Source organism: Euprymna scolopes, chromosome 39 (assembly GCF_053919585.1).
Source record: "Euprymna scolopes isolate OS-2025 chromosome 39, ASM5391958v1, whole genome shotgun sequence".
In the NCBI taxonomy this organism is placed as follows: domain Eukaryota; kingdom Metazoa; phylum Mollusca; class Cephalopoda; order Sepiida; family Sepiolidae; genus Euprymna; species Euprymna scolopes.
The window spans coordinates 45,309,202-45,324,823 of record NC_136520.1 but is presented as its reverse complement, the minus strand read 5'-3'; the positions used below and the strand labels follow the sequence as shown (position 1 = coordinate 45,324,823).

General features: G+C 40.5%; 46 non-coding genes across 46 annotated transcripts; all 46 read left to right on the top strand.

The window, feature by feature from the left end:
- The first annotated feature begins 67 nt into the window (after nucleotides 1-67).
- On the top strand, nucleotides 68-140 carry Trnaa-ugc (transfer RNA alanine (anticodon UGC)). The gene has a single exon. It is a non-coding gene; the product is annotated as a tRNA-Ala (tRNA).
- Nucleotides 141-1,210: 1,070 nt separating this feature from the next.
- Trnay-aua (transfer RNA tyrosine (anticodon AUA)) lies at nucleotides 1,211-1,283 on the top strand. Its single transcript has one exon. It is a non-coding gene; the product is annotated as a tRNA-Tyr (tRNA).
- A 70-nt stretch (nucleotides 1,284-1,353) lies between these two features.
- On the top strand, nucleotides 1,354-1,426 carry Trnaa-ugc (transfer RNA alanine (anticodon UGC)). Its single transcript has one exon. It is a non-coding gene; the product is annotated as a tRNA-Ala (tRNA).
- A 356-nt stretch (nucleotides 1,427-1,782) lies between these two features.
- On the top strand, nucleotides 1,783-1,855 carry Trnaa-ugc (transfer RNA alanine (anticodon UGC)). The gene has a single exon. It is a non-coding gene; the product is annotated as a tRNA-Ala (tRNA).
- Nucleotides 1,856-2,068: 213 nt separating this feature from the next.
- On the top strand, nucleotides 2,069-2,141 carry Trnaa-ugc (transfer RNA alanine (anticodon UGC)). The gene has a single exon. It is a non-coding gene; the product is annotated as a tRNA-Ala (tRNA).
- Nucleotides 2,142-2,354: 213 nt separating this feature from the next.
- Trnaa-ugc (transfer RNA alanine (anticodon UGC)) lies at nucleotides 2,355-2,427 on the top strand. Its single transcript has one exon. It is a non-coding gene; the product is annotated as a tRNA-Ala (tRNA).
- Nucleotides 2,428-2,497: 70 nt separating this feature from the next.
- Nucleotides 2,498-2,570, top strand: Trnaa-ugc (transfer RNA alanine (anticodon UGC)). Its single transcript has one exon. It is a non-coding gene; the product is annotated as a tRNA-Ala (tRNA).
- A 70-nt stretch (nucleotides 2,571-2,640) lies between these two features.
- Trnaa-ugc (transfer RNA alanine (anticodon UGC)) lies at nucleotides 2,641-2,713 on the top strand. The gene has a single exon. It is a non-coding gene; the product is annotated as a tRNA-Ala (tRNA).
- Nucleotides 2,714-3,070: 357 nt separating this feature from the next.
- Nucleotides 3,071-3,143, top strand: Trnaa-ugc (transfer RNA alanine (anticodon UGC)). Its single transcript has one exon. It is a non-coding gene; the product is annotated as a tRNA-Ala (tRNA).
- Nucleotides 3,144-3,356: 213 nt separating this feature from the next.
- Trnaa-ugc (transfer RNA alanine (anticodon UGC)) lies at nucleotides 3,357-3,429 on the top strand. Its single transcript has one exon. It is a non-coding gene; the product is annotated as a tRNA-Ala (tRNA).
- Nucleotides 3,430-3,499: 70 nt separating this feature from the next.
- Trnaa-ugc (transfer RNA alanine (anticodon UGC)) lies at nucleotides 3,500-3,572 on the top strand. The gene has a single exon. It is a non-coding gene; the product is annotated as a tRNA-Ala (tRNA).
- Nucleotides 3,573-3,642: 70 nt separating this feature from the next.
- Nucleotides 3,643-3,715, top strand: Trnaa-ugc (transfer RNA alanine (anticodon UGC)). The gene has a single exon. It is a non-coding gene; the product is annotated as a tRNA-Ala (tRNA).
- Nucleotides 3,716-3,928: 213 nt separating this feature from the next.
- Trnaa-ugc (transfer RNA alanine (anticodon UGC)) lies at nucleotides 3,929-4,001 on the top strand. The gene has a single exon. It is a non-coding gene; the product is annotated as a tRNA-Ala (tRNA).
- A 213-nt stretch (nucleotides 4,002-4,214) lies between these two features.
- Nucleotides 4,215-4,287, top strand: Trnaa-ugc (transfer RNA alanine (anticodon UGC)). Its single transcript has one exon. It is a non-coding gene; the product is annotated as a tRNA-Ala (tRNA).
- Nucleotides 4,288-4,357: 70 nt separating this feature from the next.
- Trnaa-ggc (transfer RNA alanine (anticodon GGC)) lies at nucleotides 4,358-4,430 on the top strand. The gene has a single exon. It is a non-coding gene; the product is annotated as a tRNA-Ala (tRNA).
- A 70-nt stretch (nucleotides 4,431-4,500) lies between these two features.
- Trnaa-ugc (transfer RNA alanine (anticodon UGC)) lies at nucleotides 4,501-4,573 on the top strand. The gene has a single exon. It is a non-coding gene; the product is annotated as a tRNA-Ala (tRNA).
- A 71-nt stretch (nucleotides 4,574-4,644) lies between these two features.
- Trnaa-ugc (transfer RNA alanine (anticodon UGC)) lies at nucleotides 4,645-4,717 on the top strand. Its single transcript has one exon. It is a non-coding gene; the product is annotated as a tRNA-Ala (tRNA).
- A 213-nt stretch (nucleotides 4,718-4,930) lies between these two features.
- On the top strand, nucleotides 4,931-5,003 carry Trnaa-ugc (transfer RNA alanine (anticodon UGC)). The gene has a single exon. It is a non-coding gene; the product is annotated as a tRNA-Ala (tRNA).
- A 212-nt stretch (nucleotides 5,004-5,215) lies between these two features.
- Trnaa-ugc (transfer RNA alanine (anticodon UGC)) lies at nucleotides 5,216-5,288 on the top strand. The gene has a single exon. It is a non-coding gene; the product is annotated as a tRNA-Ala (tRNA).
- Nucleotides 5,289-5,500: 212 nt separating this feature from the next.
- Trnaa-ugc (transfer RNA alanine (anticodon UGC)) lies at nucleotides 5,501-5,573 on the top strand. The gene has a single exon. It is a non-coding gene; the product is annotated as a tRNA-Ala (tRNA).
- Nucleotides 5,574-5,643: 70 nt separating this feature from the next.
- Nucleotides 5,644-5,716, top strand: Trnaa-ugc (transfer RNA alanine (anticodon UGC)). Its single transcript has one exon. It is a non-coding gene; the product is annotated as a tRNA-Ala (tRNA).
- Nucleotides 5,717-5,786: 70 nt separating this feature from the next.
- Trnaa-ugc (transfer RNA alanine (anticodon UGC)) lies at nucleotides 5,787-5,859 on the top strand. The gene has a single exon. It is a non-coding gene; the product is annotated as a tRNA-Ala (tRNA).
- A 356-nt stretch (nucleotides 5,860-6,215) lies between these two features.
- Nucleotides 6,216-6,288, top strand: Trnaa-ugc (transfer RNA alanine (anticodon UGC)). Its single transcript has one exon. It is a non-coding gene; the product is annotated as a tRNA-Ala (tRNA).
- Nucleotides 6,289-6,502: 214 nt separating this feature from the next.
- On the top strand, nucleotides 6,503-6,575 carry Trnaa-ugc (transfer RNA alanine (anticodon UGC)). The gene has a single exon. It is a non-coding gene; the product is annotated as a tRNA-Ala (tRNA).
- Nucleotides 6,576-6,645: 70 nt separating this feature from the next.
- On the top strand, nucleotides 6,646-6,718 carry Trnaa-ugc (transfer RNA alanine (anticodon UGC)). Its single transcript has one exon. It is a non-coding gene; the product is annotated as a tRNA-Ala (tRNA).
- Nucleotides 6,719-6,788: 70 nt separating this feature from the next.
- Trnaa-ugc (transfer RNA alanine (anticodon UGC)) lies at nucleotides 6,789-6,861 on the top strand. Its single transcript has one exon. It is a non-coding gene; the product is annotated as a tRNA-Ala (tRNA).
- A 929-nt stretch (nucleotides 6,862-7,790) lies between these two features.
- On the top strand, nucleotides 7,791-7,863 carry Trnaa-ugc (transfer RNA alanine (anticodon UGC)). The gene has a single exon. It is a non-coding gene; the product is annotated as a tRNA-Ala (tRNA).
- Nucleotides 7,864-9,363: 1,500 nt separating this feature from the next.
- Trnaa-ugc (transfer RNA alanine (anticodon UGC)) lies at nucleotides 9,364-9,436 on the top strand. Its single transcript has one exon. It is a non-coding gene; the product is annotated as a tRNA-Ala (tRNA).
- A 70-nt stretch (nucleotides 9,437-9,506) lies between these two features.
- Nucleotides 9,507-9,579, top strand: Trnaa-ugc (transfer RNA alanine (anticodon UGC)). The gene has a single exon. It is a non-coding gene; the product is annotated as a tRNA-Ala (tRNA).
- Nucleotides 9,580-9,933: 354 nt separating this feature from the next.
- Nucleotides 9,934-10,006, top strand: Trnaa-agc (transfer RNA alanine (anticodon AGC)). Its single transcript has one exon. It is a non-coding gene; the product is annotated as a tRNA-Ala (tRNA).
- Nucleotides 10,007-10,504: 498 nt separating this feature from the next.
- Nucleotides 10,505-10,577, top strand: Trnav-uac (transfer RNA valine (anticodon UAC)). Its single transcript has one exon. It is a non-coding gene; the product is annotated as a tRNA-Val (tRNA).
- A 71-nt stretch (nucleotides 10,578-10,648) lies between these two features.
- Nucleotides 10,649-10,721, top strand: Trnaa-ugc (transfer RNA alanine (anticodon UGC)). Its single transcript has one exon. It is a non-coding gene; the product is annotated as a tRNA-Ala (tRNA).
- A 499-nt stretch (nucleotides 10,722-11,220) lies between these two features.
- On the top strand, nucleotides 11,221-11,293 carry Trnaa-ugc (transfer RNA alanine (anticodon UGC)). Its single transcript has one exon. It is a non-coding gene; the product is annotated as a tRNA-Ala (tRNA).
- A 356-nt stretch (nucleotides 11,294-11,649) lies between these two features.
- Nucleotides 11,650-11,722, top strand: Trnaa-ugc (transfer RNA alanine (anticodon UGC)). The gene has a single exon. It is a non-coding gene; the product is annotated as a tRNA-Ala (tRNA).
- A 70-nt stretch (nucleotides 11,723-11,792) lies between these two features.
- On the top strand, nucleotides 11,793-11,865 carry Trnaa-ugc (transfer RNA alanine (anticodon UGC)). The gene has a single exon. It is a non-coding gene; the product is annotated as a tRNA-Ala (tRNA).
- A 213-nt stretch (nucleotides 11,866-12,078) lies between these two features.
- Trnaa-ugc (transfer RNA alanine (anticodon UGC)) lies at nucleotides 12,079-12,151 on the top strand. Its single transcript has one exon. It is a non-coding gene; the product is annotated as a tRNA-Ala (tRNA).
- A 356-nt stretch (nucleotides 12,152-12,507) lies between these two features.
- Trnaa-ugc (transfer RNA alanine (anticodon UGC)) lies at nucleotides 12,508-12,580 on the top strand. Its single transcript has one exon. It is a non-coding gene; the product is annotated as a tRNA-Ala (tRNA).
- A 213-nt stretch (nucleotides 12,581-12,793) lies between these two features.
- Trnaa-ugc (transfer RNA alanine (anticodon UGC)) lies at nucleotides 12,794-12,866 on the top strand. The gene has a single exon. It is a non-coding gene; the product is annotated as a tRNA-Ala (tRNA).
- A 640-nt stretch (nucleotides 12,867-13,506) lies between these two features.
- Trnaa-ugc (transfer RNA alanine (anticodon UGC)) lies at nucleotides 13,507-13,579 on the top strand. The gene has a single exon. It is a non-coding gene; the product is annotated as a tRNA-Ala (tRNA).
- Nucleotides 13,580-14,220: 641 nt separating this feature from the next.
- On the top strand, nucleotides 14,221-14,293 carry Trnaa-ugc (transfer RNA alanine (anticodon UGC)). The gene has a single exon. It is a non-coding gene; the product is annotated as a tRNA-Ala (tRNA).
- Nucleotides 14,294-14,363: 70 nt separating this feature from the next.
- Trnaa-ugc (transfer RNA alanine (anticodon UGC)) lies at nucleotides 14,364-14,436 on the top strand. The gene has a single exon. It is a non-coding gene; the product is annotated as a tRNA-Ala (tRNA).
- Nucleotides 14,437-14,648: 212 nt separating this feature from the next.
- On the top strand, nucleotides 14,649-14,721 carry Trnaa-ugc (transfer RNA alanine (anticodon UGC)). Its single transcript has one exon. It is a non-coding gene; the product is annotated as a tRNA-Ala (tRNA).
- Nucleotides 14,722-14,934: 213 nt separating this feature from the next.
- Trnaa-agc (transfer RNA alanine (anticodon AGC)) lies at nucleotides 14,935-15,007 on the top strand. The gene has a single exon. It is a non-coding gene; the product is annotated as a tRNA-Ala (tRNA).
- Nucleotides 15,008-15,077: 70 nt separating this feature from the next.
- Nucleotides 15,078-15,150, top strand: Trnaa-ugc (transfer RNA alanine (anticodon UGC)). The gene has a single exon. It is a non-coding gene; the product is annotated as a tRNA-Ala (tRNA).
- A 70-nt stretch (nucleotides 15,151-15,220) lies between these two features.
- Nucleotides 15,221-15,293, top strand: Trnaa-ugc (transfer RNA alanine (anticodon UGC)). Its single transcript has one exon. It is a non-coding gene; the product is annotated as a tRNA-Ala (tRNA).
- A 213-nt stretch (nucleotides 15,294-15,506) lies between these two features.
- On the top strand, nucleotides 15,507-15,579 carry Trnaa-ugc (transfer RNA alanine (anticodon UGC)). The gene has a single exon. It is a non-coding gene; the product is annotated as a tRNA-Ala (tRNA).
- Nucleotides 15,580-15,622: the final 43 nt, after the last annotated feature.

Here is a 15,622-nt window from a genome sequence, read left to right as displayed (position 1 = left end):
TTCCTTTTAATAGAAAATGTGAGTATAGATTTGTTGTACATTAAATGTTCTAAATGAAGTGGAACATGGGGAATTAGCTCAGTTGGTAGAGCGCTCGCTTTGCATGCGAGAGGTACCGGGATCGATGCCCGGATTCTCCAACATTCCTTTTAATAGAAAATGTGAGTATAGATTTTTTGTACATTAAATGGTCTAAATGAAGTGGAACATGGGGAATAAGCTCAATTGGTAGAGCGCTCGCTTTGCATGCGAGAGGTACCGGGATCGATGCCCGGATTCTCCAACCTTCCTTTCAATAGTAAATGTGAGTATAGACTTTTTGTGCATTAAATGGTCTAAGTGAAGTGGAACATTGGGAATTAGCTCAATTGGTAAAGCGCTCGCTTTGCATGCGAGAAATACCGGGATCGATGCCCGGATTCTCCAACATTCATTTTCATAGAAAATGTGAGTATAGATTTTTTGTACATTAAATCGTCTAAATGAAGTGGAACATGGGGAATTAGCTCAATTGGTAGAGCGCTCGCTTTGCATGCGAGAGGTACCGGGATCGAGGTCCGGATTCTCAAACATTCCTTTTCATAGAAAATGTGAGTATAGATTTGTTGTACATTAAATGGTCTACAAGAAGTGGAACATGGGGAATTAGCTCAATTGGTAGAGCGCTCGCTTTGCATGCGAGAGGTACAAGGATCGATGCGGGGATGCTCCAACATTCCTTTTAATAGAATATGTGAGTATAGATGTTTTGTACATTAAATGTTCTAAATGAAGCCGAACATGTGGAATTAGCACAATTGGTAGAGCGCTCGCTTTGCATGCGTGAGGTACCGGGATCGATGCCCGGATTCTCCAACATTCCTTTTAATAGACATGTGAGTATAGATTTTTTGTACATTATATGTTCTAAATGAAGTGGAACATGGGGAATTAGCTCAATTGGTAGAGCGCTCGCTTTGCATGCGAGAGGTACCGGAATCGATGCCCGGATTCTCCAACATACGTTTTAATAGAAAATGTGAGTATAGATGTTTTGTACATTAAATGTTCTAAATGAAGTGGATCATGGGGAATTAGCTCAATTGGTAGAGCGCTCGCTTAGCATGCGAGAGGTACCGGGATCGATGCCAAGATTCTCCAACATTCCTTTTAATAGAAAATGTGAGTATAGATTGTTTGTACATTAAATGGTCTAAATGAAGTGGAACATGGGGAATTAGCTCAATTGGTAGAGCATTTGCTTATAATGCGAGAGGTACCGGGATCGATGCCCGGATTCTCCAACAAGCTTTTCAATAGATAATGTGAATATAGATGTTTTGTACATTAAATGGTCTTAATGAAGTGAAACATGGGGAATTAGCTCAATTGGTAGAGCGCTCGCTTTGCATGCGAGAGGTACCGGGATCGATGCCCGGATTCTCCAACATTCATTTTAATAGAAAATGTGAGTATAGATTTGTTGTACATTAAATGTTCTAAATGGAGTGGAACATGAGGAATTAGCTCAATTGGTAGAGCGCTCGCTTTGCATGCGAGAGGAACCGGGATCGATGCCCGAATTCTCCAGCATTCATTTTCATAGAAAATGAGAGTATAGATTATTTGTACATTAAATGTTCTAAATGAAGTGGAACATTGGGAATTAGCTCAATTGGTAGAGCGCTCGCTTTGCATGCGAGAGGTACCGGGATCGATGCCCGGATTCTCCAACATTCCTTTTAAAAGAAAATGTGAGTATAGATTGTTTGTACATTAAATGTTCTAAATGAAGTGGAACATGGGGAATTAGCTCAATTGGTAGAGCGCTCGCTTTGCATGCGAGAGGTACCGGGATCGATGCCCGGATTCTCCAACATTCCTTTTAATAGAAAATGTGAGTATAGATTTGTTGTACATTAAATGGTCTAAATGAAGTGGAACATGGGGAATTAGCTCAATTGGTAGAGCGCTCGCTGTGCATGCGAGAGGTACCGGGATCGATGCCAGGATTCTCCAACATTCCTTTTAATAGAAAATGTGAGTATAGATTTTTTGTACATTAAATGTTCTAAATTAAGTGGAACATGGGGAATTAGCTCAATTGGTAGAACGCTCGCTTTGCATGCGAGAGGCACCGGGATCGATGCCCGGATTCTCCAACAGTCCTTTTCATAGAAAATGTGAGTATAGATTGTTTGTACATTAAATGTTCTAAATGAAGTGGAACATGGGGAATTAGCTCAAATGGTAGAGCAATAACTTAGCATGCGAGAGGTACCGGGATCGATGCCCGGATTCTCCAACATTCCTTTTAATAGAAAATGTGAGTATAGATTTTTTGTACATTAAATGGTCTAAATTAAGTGGGACATGGGGAATTAGCTCAATTGGTAGAGCGCTCGCTTTGCATGCGAGAGGTACCGGGATCGATGCCCGGATTCTCCAAAATTCCTTTTAATAGAAAATGTGAGTATAGATTTTTTGTACAGTAAATGGTCTAAATAAAGTGGAACATGGGGAATTAGCTCAATTGGTAGAGCGCTCGCTTTGCATGCGAGAGGTACCGGGATCGATGCCCGGATTCTCCAACATTGCTTTTAATAGAAAATGTGAGTATAGTTGTTTTGTACATTAAATGACCTAAATGAAGTGGAACATGGGGAATTAGCTCAATTGGTAGAGCGCTCGCTTTGCATGCGAGAGGTATCGGGATCGATGCCCGGATTCTCCAACATTCCATTTAATAGAAAATGTGAGTATAGATTTTTTTGTACATTAAATGGTCTAAATGAAGTAGAACATGAGGAATTAGCTCAATTGGCAGAGCGCTCGCTTTGCATGCGAGAGGTACCGGGATCGATGCCCGGATTCTCCAACAGTCCTTTTAATAGAAAATGTGAGTACAGATTGTTTGTACATTAAATGGTCTAAATGAAGTGGAACATGGGGGATTAGCTGAATTGGTAGAGCGCTCGCTTTGCATTCGAGAGGTACCGGGATCGACTCCCGGATTCTCCAACATTCCTTTTAATAGAAAATACGAGTATAGATTTTTTGTACATTAAAAGGTCTAAATGAAGTGGAACATGGGGAATTAGCTCAATTGGTAGAGCGCTCGCTTTGCATGCGAGAGGGACCGGGATTGATGCCCGGATTCTCCAACATTCCTTTTAATAGAAAATGTAAGTATAGATTTGTTGTACATTAAATGGTCTAAATTAAGTGGAACATGGGGAATTAGCTCAATTTGTAGAGCGCTCGCTTTGCATGCGAGAGGTACCGGGATCGATGCCGGGATTCTCCAACATTCCTTTTAATTGAAAATGTGAGTATAGATTGTTTGTACATTAAATGTTCTAAATGAAGTGGAACATGGGGAATTAGCTCAATTGGTAGAGCGCTCGCTTTGCATGCGAGAGGTACCGGGATTGATGCCCGGATTCTCCAACATTCCTTTTAATAGAAAATGTGAGTATAGATTTTTTGTACATTAAATGGTCTAAATGAAGTGGAACATGGGGAATTAGCTCAATTGGTAGAGCGCTCGCTTTGCATGCGAGAGGTACCGGGATCGATGCCCGGATTCTCCAACATTCCTTTTACTAGAAAATGTGAGTATAGATTTTTTGTACATTAAATGGTCTAAATGAAGTGGAACATGGGGAATTAGCTCAATTGGTAGAGCACTCGCTTTGCATGCGAGAGGTACCGGGATCGATGCCCGGATTCTCCAACATCCTTTTTTATAGAACATGTGAGTATAGATTTTTTGTACATTAAATGGTCTAAATGAAGTGGAACATGGGGAATTAGAGCAATTGGTAGAGCTCTCGCTTTGCATGCGAGAGGCCCCGGGATCGATGCCCGGATTCTCCAACATTCCTTTTCATAGAAAATGAGAGTATATGTTATTTGTACATTAAATGTTCTAAATGAAGTGGAACATGGGGAATTAGCTCAATTGGTAGAGCGCTCGCTTTGCATGCGAGAGGTACCGGGATCGATGCCCGGATTCTCCAACATTCCCTTTAATAGAAAATGTGAGTATAGACTTTTTGTACATTACATGGTCTAAATGAAGTGGAACATTGGGAATTAGCTCAATTGGTAGAGCGCTCCCTTTGCATGCGAGAGGTTCCGGGATCGATGCCCGGATTCTCCAACATTCCTTTTAATAGAAAATGTGAGTATAGATTGTTTGTACATTAAATGTTCTAAATGAAGTGGAACATGGGGAATTAGCTCAATTGGTAGAGCACTCGCTTTGCATGCGAGAGGTACCGGGATCGATGCCCGGATTCTCCAACATTCCTTTTCATAGAAAATGTGAGTATAGATTTTTTGTACAGTAAATGGTCTAAATAAAGTGGAACATGGGGAATTAGCTCAATTGGTAGAGCGCTCGCTTGGCATGCGAGAGGTACCGGGATCGATGCCCGGATTCTCCAACATTGCTTTTAATAGAAAATGTGAGTATAGTTGTTTTGTACATTAAATGACCTAAATGAAGTGGAACATGGGGAATTAGCTCAATTGGTAGAGCGCTCGCTTTGCATGCGAGAGGTACCGGGATCGATGCCCGGATTCTCCAACATTCCATTTAATAGAAAATGTGAGTATAGATTTTTCTGTACATTAAATGGTCTAAATGAAGTAGAACATGAGGAATTAGCTCAATTGGTAGAGCGCTCGCTTTGCATGCGAGAGGTACCGGGATCGATGCCCGGATTCTCCAACAGTCCTTTTAATAGAAAATGTGAGTACAGATTGTTTGTACATTAAATGGTCTAAATGAAGTGGAACATGGGGGATTAGCTGAATTGGTAGAGCGCTCGCTTTGCATTCGAGATGTACCGGGATCGACTCCCGGATTCTCCAACATTCCTTTTAATAGAAAATACGAGTATAGATTTTTTGTACATTAAATGGTCTAAATGAAGTGGAACATGGGGAATTAGCTCAATTGGTAGAGCGCTCGCTTTGCATGCGAGAGGTACCGGGATCGATGCCCGGATTCTCCAACATTCCTTTTAATAGAAAATGTGAGTATAGATTTTTTGTACATTAATGTTCTAAATGAAGTGGAACATGGGGAATTAGCTCAATTGGTAGAGACCTCGCTTTGCATGCGAGAGGTACCGGGATCGATGCCCGGATTCTCCAACGTTACTTTTAATAGAAAATGTGAGTATAGATTGTTTGTACATTAAATGTTCTAAATGAAGTGGAACATGGGGAATTAGCTCAATTGGTAGAGCGCTCGCTTTGCATGCGAGAGGTACCGAGATCGATGCCCGGATTCTCCAACATTCCTTTTAATAGAAAATGTGAGTATAGATTGTTTGTACATTAATGTTCTAAATGAAGTGGAACATGGGGAATTAGCTCAATTGGTAGAGACCTCGCTTTGCATGCGAGAGGTACCGGGATCGATGCCCGGATTCTCCAACGTTACTTTTAATAGAAAATGTGAGTATAGATTGTTTGTACATTAAATGTTCTAAATGAAGTGGAACATGGGGAATTAGCTCAATTGGTAGAGCGCTCGCTTTGCATGCGAGAGGTACCGGGATCGATGCCCGGATTCTCCAACATTCATTTTAATAGAAAATACGAGTATAGATGTTTTGTACATTAAATGGTCTAAATGAAGTGGAACATGGGGAATTAGCTCAATTGGTAGAGCGCTCGCTTTGCATGCGAGAGGTACCGGGATTGATGCCCGGATTCTCCAACATTCCTTTTAATAGAAAATGTGAGTATAGATTGTTTGTACATTAAATGGTCTAAATGAAGTGGAACATGGGGAATTAGCTCAATTGGTAGAGCGCTCGCTTTGCATGCGAGAGGTACCGGGATCGATGCCCGGATTCTCCAACATTCCTTTTACTAGAAAATGTGAGTATAGATTTTTTGTACATTAAATGGTCTAAATGAAGTGGAACATGGGTAATTAGCTCAATTGGAAGAGCACTCGCTTTGCATGCGAGAGGTACCGGGATCGATGCCCGGATTCTCCAACATCCTTTTTTATAGAACATGTGAGTATAGATTTTTTGTACATTAAATGGTCTAAATGAAGTGGAACATGGGGAATTAGAGCAATTGGTAGAGCTCTCGCTTTGCATGCGAGAGGTACCGGGATCGATGCCCGGATTCTCCAACATTCCTTGTAATAGAAAATGTGAGTATAGTTTTTTTTTACATTGAATGTTCTACATGAAGTGGAACATGGGGAATTAGCTCAATTGGTAGAGCGCTCGCTTTGCATGCGAGAGGTACCGGGATCGATGCCCGGATTCTCCAACATTCCTTTTAATAGAAAATGTGAGTATAGACTTTTTGTACATTAAATGGTCTAAATGAAGTGGAACATTGGGAATTAGCTCAATTGGTATAGCGCTCGCTTTGCATGCGAGAGGTACCGGGATCGATGCCCGGATTCTCCAACATTCCTTTTAATAGAAAATGTGAGTATAGATTTTTTTGTACATTAAATGGTCTAAATGAAGTGGAACATGGGGAATTAGCACAATTGGTAGAGTTCTCGCTTTGCATGCGAGAGGTACCGGGATCGATTCCCGGATTCTCCAACATTCCTTTTAATAGAAAATGTGAGTATAGATTTTTTGTACATTAAATGTTCTAAATGAAGTGGAACATGGGGAATTAGCTCAATTGGTAGAGCGCTCGCTTTGCATGCGAGAGGTACCGGGATCGATGCCCGGATTTTCCAACATTCCTTTTAATAGAAAATGTGAGTATAGATGTTTTGTACATTAAATGGTCTAAATGAAGTGGAACATGGGGAATTAGCTCAATTGGTAGAGCGCTCGCTTTGCATGCGAGAGGTACCGGGATCGATGCCCGGATTCTCCAACATTCCTTTTAATAGAAAATGTGAGTATCGATTTTTTGTACATTAAATGTTCTAAATGAAGTGGAACATAAGGGAATTAGCTCAAATGGTAGAGCGCTCGCTTTGCATGCGAGAGGTACCGGGATCGATGCCCGGAGTCTCCAACATTCCTTTTCATAGAAAATGTGAGTATATTATTTTTTACATTGAATGTTCTAAATGAAGTGGAACATGGGAAATTAGCTCAATTGGTAGAGCGCTCGCTTTGCATGCGAGAGGTACCGGGATCGATGCCCGGATTCTCACAATTTCCTGTTCATAGAAAATGTGAGTATAGATATTTTGTACATTACATGTTCTTAATGAAGTGGAGCATGGGGAATTAGCTCAATTGTTAGAGCGCTCGCTTTGCATGCGAGAGGTACCTGGATCGATACCCGGATTCTCCAACATTCCTTTTAATAGAAAATGTGAGTATAGATGTTTTGTACATTAAATGTTCTAAATGAAGTGGATCATGGGGAATTAGCTCAATTTGTAGAGCGCTCGCTTTGCATGCGAGAGGTACCGGGATCGATGCCCGGATTCTCCAACATTCCTTTAAATAGAAAATGTGAGTATAGATTTTTTGTACATTATATGTTCTAAATGAAGTTGAACATAGGAAATTAGCTCAATTAGTAGAGCGCTCGCTTTGCATGCGAGAAGTACCGGGATCGATGCCCGGATTCTCCATCATGCCTTTTAATAGAAAATGTGAGTATAGATTTTTTGTACATTAAATGTTCTAAATGAAGCCGAACATGGGGAATTAGCTCAATTGGTAGAGCGCCCGTTTTGCATGCGAGAGGTACAGGGATCGATCCCTGGATTCTCCAACATTCCTTTTAATAGAAAATGTGAGTATAGAATTTTTAGTGCAGTAAATGTTCTAAATAAAGTTGAACATGGGGAATTAGCTCAATTGGTAGAGCGCTCGCTTTGCATGCGAGAGGTACCGGGATCGATGCCCGGATTCTCCAACATTCCTTTTCATAGAAAATTTGAGTATAGATTTTTTGTACATTAAATGTTCTAAATTAAGTGGAACATGGGGGATAAGCTCTATTGGTAGAGCACTCGCTTTGCATGCGAGAGGTACCGGGATCGAGGCCCGGATTCTCCAACATTCCTTTTCATAGAAAATGTGAGTATAGATTTTTTGTACATTAAATGTTCTAAATGAAGTGGAACATGGGGAATTAGCTCAATTTGTAGATAGCTCCCTTTGCATGGGGTAGGTACCGGGATCGATGCCCGGATTCTGCAACATTCCTTTTCATAGAAAATGTGAGTATAGATTCTTTGTACATTAAATGTTCTAAATGAAGCCGAAGAGTGGGAATTAGCTCAATTGGTAAAGCGCTCGCTTTGCATGCGAGAGGTACCGGGATCGATGCCCGGATTCTCCTACATTCCTTTTCATAGAAAATGTGAGTATAGATTTTTTGTACATTAAATGTTCTAAATGAAGTGGAACATGGGGAATTAGTTCAATTTGTAGAGCGCTCGCTTTGCATGTGAGAGGTACTGGGATCGATACCCGGATTCTCCAACATTCCTTTTCATTGAAAATGTGAGTATAGATTTTTTGTACATTAAATGTTCTAAATGAAGTGGACCATGGGTAATTAGCTCAATTGGTAGAGCGCTTTCTTTGCATTCGAGAGGTACAAGGATCGATGCCCGGATTCTCCAACATTCCTTTTCATAGAAAATGTGAGTATAGATTTTTTGTACATTATATGTTCTAAATGAAGTTGAACATGGGGAATCAGCTCAATTGGTAGAGATCTAACTTTGCATGCGAGAGGTACCGGGATCGATGCGGGGATGCTCCAACATTCCTTTTAATAGAAAATGTGAGTATAGATGTTTTGTACATTAAATGGTCTAAATGAAGCCGAACATGTGGAATTAGCACAATTGGTAGAGCGCTCGCTTTGCATGCGTGAGGTACCGGGATCGATGCCCGTATTCTCCAACATTCCTTTTCATAGACAATGTGAGTATAGGTTATTTGTACATTATATGTTCTAAATGAAGTGGAACATGGGGAATTAGCTCAATTGGTAGAGCGCTCGCTTTGCATGCCAGAGGTACCGGAATCGATGCCCGGATTCTCCAACATACGTTTTAATAGAAAATGTGAGTATAGATGTTTTGTACATTAAATGTTCTAAATGAAGTGGATCATGGGGAATTAGCTCAATTGGTAGAGCGCTCGCTTAGCATGCGAGAGGTACCGGGATCGATGCAAAGATTCTCCAACATTCCTTTTAATAGAAAATGTGAGTATAGATTTTTTGTACATTAAATGGTCTAAATGAAATGGAACATGGGGAATTAGCTCAATTGGTAGAGCATTTGCTTAGCATGCGAGAGGTACCGGGATCGATGTCCGGATTCTCCAACAAGCTTTTCAATAGACAATGTGAATATAGATGTTTTGTACATTAAATGGTCTTAATGAAGTGGAACATGGGGAATTAGCTCAATTGGTAGAGCGCTCGCTTTGCATGCGAGAGGTACCGGGATCGATGCCCGAATTCTCCAGCATTCATTTTCATAGAAAATGAAAGTATAGATTATTTGTACATTAAATGGTCTAAATGAAGTTGAACATGGGGAATTAGCTCAATTGGTAGAGCTCTCGCTTTGCATGCGAGAGGTACCGGGATCGATGCCCGGATTCTCCAACATTCCTTTTAAAAGAAAATGTGAGTATAGATTGTTTGTACATTAAATGTTCTAAATGAAGTGGAACATGGGGAATTAGCTCAATTGGTAGAGCGCTCGCTTTGCATGCGAGAGGTACCGGATCGATGCCCGGATTCTCTCACATTCCTTTTAATAGAAAATGTGAGTATAGATTTTTTGTACATTAAATGTTCTAAATGAAGTGGAACATGGGGAATTAGCTCAATTGGTAGAGCGCTCGCTTTGCATGCGAGAGGTACCGGGATCGATGCCAGATTCTCCAACATTCCTTTTAATAGAAAATGTGAGTATAGATTTTTTGTACATTAAATGTTCTAAATGGAGTGGAACATGGGGAATTAGCTCAATTGTTAGAGCGCTCGCTTAGCATGCGAGAGGTACCGGGATCGATGCCCGGATTCTCCAACATTCCTTTTAATAGAAAATGTGAGTATAGATTTTTTGTACATTGAATGTTCCAAAATAAGTGGGACATTGGGAATTAGCTCAATTGGTAGAGCGCTCGCTTTGTATGCGAGAGGTACCGGGATCGATGCCCGGATTCTCCAAAATTCCTTTTAATAGAAAATGTGAGTATAGATTTTTTGTACATTAAATCGTCTAAATTAAGTGGGACATGGGGAATTAGCTCAATTGGTAGAGCGCTCGCTTTGCATGCCAGAGGTACCGGAATCGATGCCCGGATTCTCCAACATACGTTTTAATAGAAAATGTGAGTATAGATGTTTTGTACATTAAATGTTCTAAATGAAGTGGAACATGGGGAATTAGCTCAATTGGTAGAGCGCTCGCTTTGCATGCGAGAGGTACCGGATCGATGCCCGGATTCTCCAACATTGCTTTTAATAGAAAATGTGAGTATCGATTTTTTGTACATTAAATGACCTAAATGAAGTGGAACATGGGGAATTAGCTCAATTGGTAGAGCGCTCGCTTTACATGCGAGAGGTATCGGGATAAATTCCCGGATTCTCCAACATTCCTTTTAATAGAAAATGTGAGTATAGATTTTATTGTACATTTAATGGTCTAAATGAAGTAGAACATGAGGAATTAGCTCAATTGGTAGAGCGCTCGCTTTGCATGCGAGAGGTACCGGGATCGATGCCCGGATTCTCCAGCATTCCTTTTAATAGAAAATGTGAGTATAGATTTTTTGTACATTAAATGGTCTAAATGAAGTGGAACATGGGGGATTAACTTAATTGGTAGAGCGCTCGCTTTGCATTCGAGATGTACCGGGATCGATGCCCGGATTCTCCAACATTCCTTTTAATAGAAAATACGAGTATAGATTTTTTGTACATTAAATGGTCTAAATGAAGTGGAACATGGGGAATTAGCTCAATTGGTAGAGCGCTCGCTTTGCATGCGAGAGGTACCGGGATTGATGCCAGGATTCTCCAACATTCCTTTTAATAGAAAATGTTAGTATAGATTTGTTGTACATTAAATGGTCTAAATGAAGTGGAACATGGTGAATTAGGTCAATTGGTAGAGCGCTCGCTTTGCATGACAGAGGTACCGGGATCGATGCCCTGATTCTCCAATATTCCTTTTAATAGAAAATGTGAGTATAGATTGTTTGTACAGTAAATGTTCTAAATGAAGTGGAACATGGGGAATTAGCTCAATTGGTAGAGCGCTCGCTTTGCATACGAGAGGTACCGGGATCGATGCCCGGATTCTCCAACATTCCTTTTAATAGAAAATGTGAGTATAGATTTTTTGTACATTGAATGTTCTAAAATAAGTTGGACATGGGGAATTAGCTCAATTGGTAGAGCGCTCGCTTTGCATGCGAGAGGTACCGGGATTGATGCCAGGATTCTCCAACATTCCTTTTAATAGAAAATGTTAGTATAGATTTGTTGTACATTAAATGGTCTAAATGAAGTGGAACATGGTGAATTAGGTCAATTGGTAGAGCGCTCGCTTTGCATGACAGAGGTACCGGGATCGATGCCCTGATTCTCCAATATTCCTTTTAATAGAAAATGTGAGTATAGATTGTTTGTACATTAAATGTTCTAAATGAAGTGGAACATGGGGAATTAGCTCAATTGGTAGAGCGCTCGCTTTGCATGCGAGAGATACCGGGATCGATGCCCGGATTCTCCAACATTCCTTTTAATAGAAAATACGAGTATAGATTTTTTGTACATTAAATGGTCTAAATGAAGTGGAACATGGGGAATTAGCTCAATTGGTAGAGCGCTCGCTTTGCATGCGAGAGGTACCGGGATCGATGCCCGGATTCTCCAACATTCCTTTTACTAGAAAATGTGAGTATAGATTTTTTGTACATTAAATGGTCTAAATGAAGTGGAACATGTGGAATTAGCTCAATTAGTAGAGCGCTCGCTTTGCATGCGAGAGGTACCGGGATCGATGCCCGGTTTCTCCAACATTCCTTTTTATAGAACATGTGAGTATAGATTTTTTGTACATTAAATGGTCTAAATGAAGTGGAACATGGGGAATTAGCTCAATTGGTAGAACTCTCGCTTTGCATGCGAGAGGCCCCGGGATCGATGCCCGGATTCTCCAACATTCCTTTTCATAGAAAATGAGAGTATAGGTTATTTGTTCATTAAATGTTCTAAATGAAGTGGAACATTGGGAATTAGCTCAATTGGTAGAGCGCTCGCTTTGCATGCGAGAGGTACCGGGATCGATGCCCGGATCCTCCAACATTCCTTTTAATAGAAAATATGAGTATAGATTTTTTGTACATTAAATCGTCCAAATGAAGTGGAACATGGGGAATTAGATCAATTGGTAGAGCGCTCGCTTTGCATGCGAGAGGTACCGGGATCGATGCCCGGATTCTCCAACATTCATTTTCATAGAAAATGTGAGTATAGATTGTTTGTACATTAAATGGTCTAAATGAAGTGGAACATGGGGAATTAGCTCAATTGGTAGAGCGCTCGCTTTGCATGCGAGAGGTACCGGGATCGATGCCCGGATTCTCCAACATTCCTTGTAATAGAAAATGTGAGTATAGTTTTTTTGTACATTGAATGTTCTACATGAAGTGGAACTTCGGGAATTAGCTCAATTGGTAGAGCGCTCGCTTTGCATGCGAGAGGTACCGGGATCGATGCCCGGATTCTCCAACATTCCTTTTAATAGAAAATGTAAGTATAGATTTTTTGTACATTAAATGGTCTAAATGAAGTCGAACATGGGGAATTAGCTCAATTGGTAGAGCGCTCGCTTTGCATGCGAGAGGTACCGGGATCGATGCCCGGATTCTCCAACATTCCTTTTAATAGAAAATGTGAGTATAGATTTTTTGTACATTAAATATTCTAAATGAAGTGGAACATTGGGAATCACGCAATTGGTAGAGCGCTCGCTTTGCATGCGAGAGGTACCGGGGTCGATGCCCGTAGTCTCCAACATTCCTTTTAATAGAAAATGTGAGTATAGATTTTTTGTACATTAAATGTTCTAAATGAAGTGGAACATAGGGTTTTAGCTCAATTTGTAGAGCGCTCGCTTTGCATGCGAGAGGTACCGGGATCGATGCCCGGATTCTCCAACATTCCTTTTGATAGAAAATGAGAGTATAGATTATTTGTACATTAAATGTTCTAAATGAAGTGGAACATTGGCAATTAGCTCAATTGGTAGAGCGCTCGCTTTGCATGCGAGAGGTACCGGGATCGATGCCCGGATTCTCCAACATTCGTTTTAATAGAAAAGTTGAGTATAGATTTTTTTTACATTAAATTGTCTAAATGAAGTGGAACATGGGGAATTAGCCCAATTAGTAGAGCGCTCGCTTTGCGTGCGGGAGGTACCGGGATCGATGCCCGGATTGTCCAACATTCCTTTTAATAGAAAATGTGAGTATAGATTGTTTGTACATTAATGTTCTAAATGAAGTGGAACATGGGGAATTAGCTCAATTGGTAGAGCACTCGCTTTGCATGCGAGCGGTACCGGGATCGATGCCCGGATTCTCCAACATTCCTTTTAATAGAAAATGTGAGTATAGATTGTTTGTACATTAATGTTCTAAATGAAGTGGAACATGGGGAATTAGCTCAATTGGTAGAGACCTCGCTTTGCATGCGAGAGGTACCGGGATCGATGCCCGGATTCTCCAACGTTACTTTTAATAGAAAATGTGAGTATAGATTTTTTGTACATTGAATGTTCTAAAATAAGTGGAACATGGGGAATTAGCTCAAATGGTAGAGCGCTCACTTAGCATGCGAGAGGTACCGGGATCGATGCCCGGATTCTCCAACATACGTTTTAATAGAAAATGTGAGTATAGATTTTTTGTACATTAAATGTTCTAAATGAAGTGGATCCTGGGGAATTAGCTCAATTGGTAGAGAGCTCTCTTAGCATGTTAGAGGTACCGGGATCGATGCCCGGATTCTCCAACATTCCTTTTAATAGAAAATGTGAGTATAGATGTTTTGTACATAAAATGTTATCAATTAAGTGGAACATAGGGAATTAGCTCAATTGGTAGAGCGTTTGCTTAGCATGCGAGAGGTACCGGGATCGATGCCCGGATTCTCCAACATTCTTTTCAATAGATAATGTGAATATAGATTTTTTGTACATTAAATTGTCTTAATGAAGTGGAACATGGGGAATTAGCTCAATTGGTAGAGCGCTCGCTTTGCATGCGAGAGGTACCGGGATCGATGCCCGGATTCTCCAACATTCCTTTTAATAGAAAATGTGAGTATAGATTTTTTGTACATTAAATGTTCTAAATGAAGTGGAACATGGGGAATTAGCTCAATTGGTAGAGCGCTCGCTGTGCATGCGAGAGGTACCGGGATCGATGCCCGGATTCTCCAACATTCCTTTTAATAGATCATGTGAGTATAGATTTTTTGTAAATTAAATGGTCTAAAAGAAGTTGAACATGGGGAATTAGCTCAATTGGTAGAGAGCTCGCTTTGCATGCGAGAGGTACCGGGATCGATGCCCGGATTTTCCAACATTTTTTTAATAGAAAATGTGAGTATAGATGTTTTGTACATTAAATGGTAAAAATGAAGTGGAACATGGGGAATTAGCTCAATTGGTAGAGCGCTCGCTTTGCATGCGAGAGGTACCGGGATCGATGCCCGGATTCTCCAACATACGTTTTAATAGAAAATGTGAGTATAGATTTTTTGTACATTAAATGTTCTAAATGAAGTGGATCATGGGGAATTAGCTCAATTGGTAAAGCGCTCGCTTAGCATGCAAGAGGTACCGGGATCGATGCCAAGATTCTCCAACATTCCTTTTAATAGAAAATGTGAGTATAGATTTTTTGTACATTAAATGGTCCAAATGAAGTGGACCATGGGGAATTAGCTCAATTGGTAGAGCATTTGCTTAGCATGCGAGAGGTACCGGGATCGATGCCCGGATTCTCCAACATGCTTTTCAATAGATAATGTGAATATAGATGTTTTGTACATTAAATGGTCTAAATGAAGTGGAACATGGGGAATTAGCTCAATTGGTAGAGCGCTCGCTTTGCATGCGAGAGGTACCGGGATCGATGCCCGGATTCTCCAACATTCCTTTTAATAGAAAATGTGAGTATAGATGTTTTGTACATTAAATTGTCTAAATGAAGTGGTACATGGGGAATTAGCTCAATTGGTAGAGCGCTCGCTGTGCATGCGAGAGGTACCGGGATCGATGCCCGGATTCTCCAACATTCCTTTTAATAGATCATGTGAGTATAGATGTTTTGTAAATTAAATGGTCTAAAAGAAGTTGAACATGGGGAATTAGCTCAATTGGTAGAGAGCTCGCTTTGCATGCGAGAGGTACCGGGATCGATGCCCGGATTCTCCAACATTCCTTTTAATAGAAAATGTTAGTATGGATTTTTTGTACATTAAATGGTCTAAATGAGATGGAACATGGGGAATTAGCTCAATTGGTAGAGCGGTCGCTTTGCATGCGAGAGGTACCGGGATCAATACCCGGATTCTCCAACATTCCTTTTAATAGAAAATGTGAGTATAGATATTTTGTACA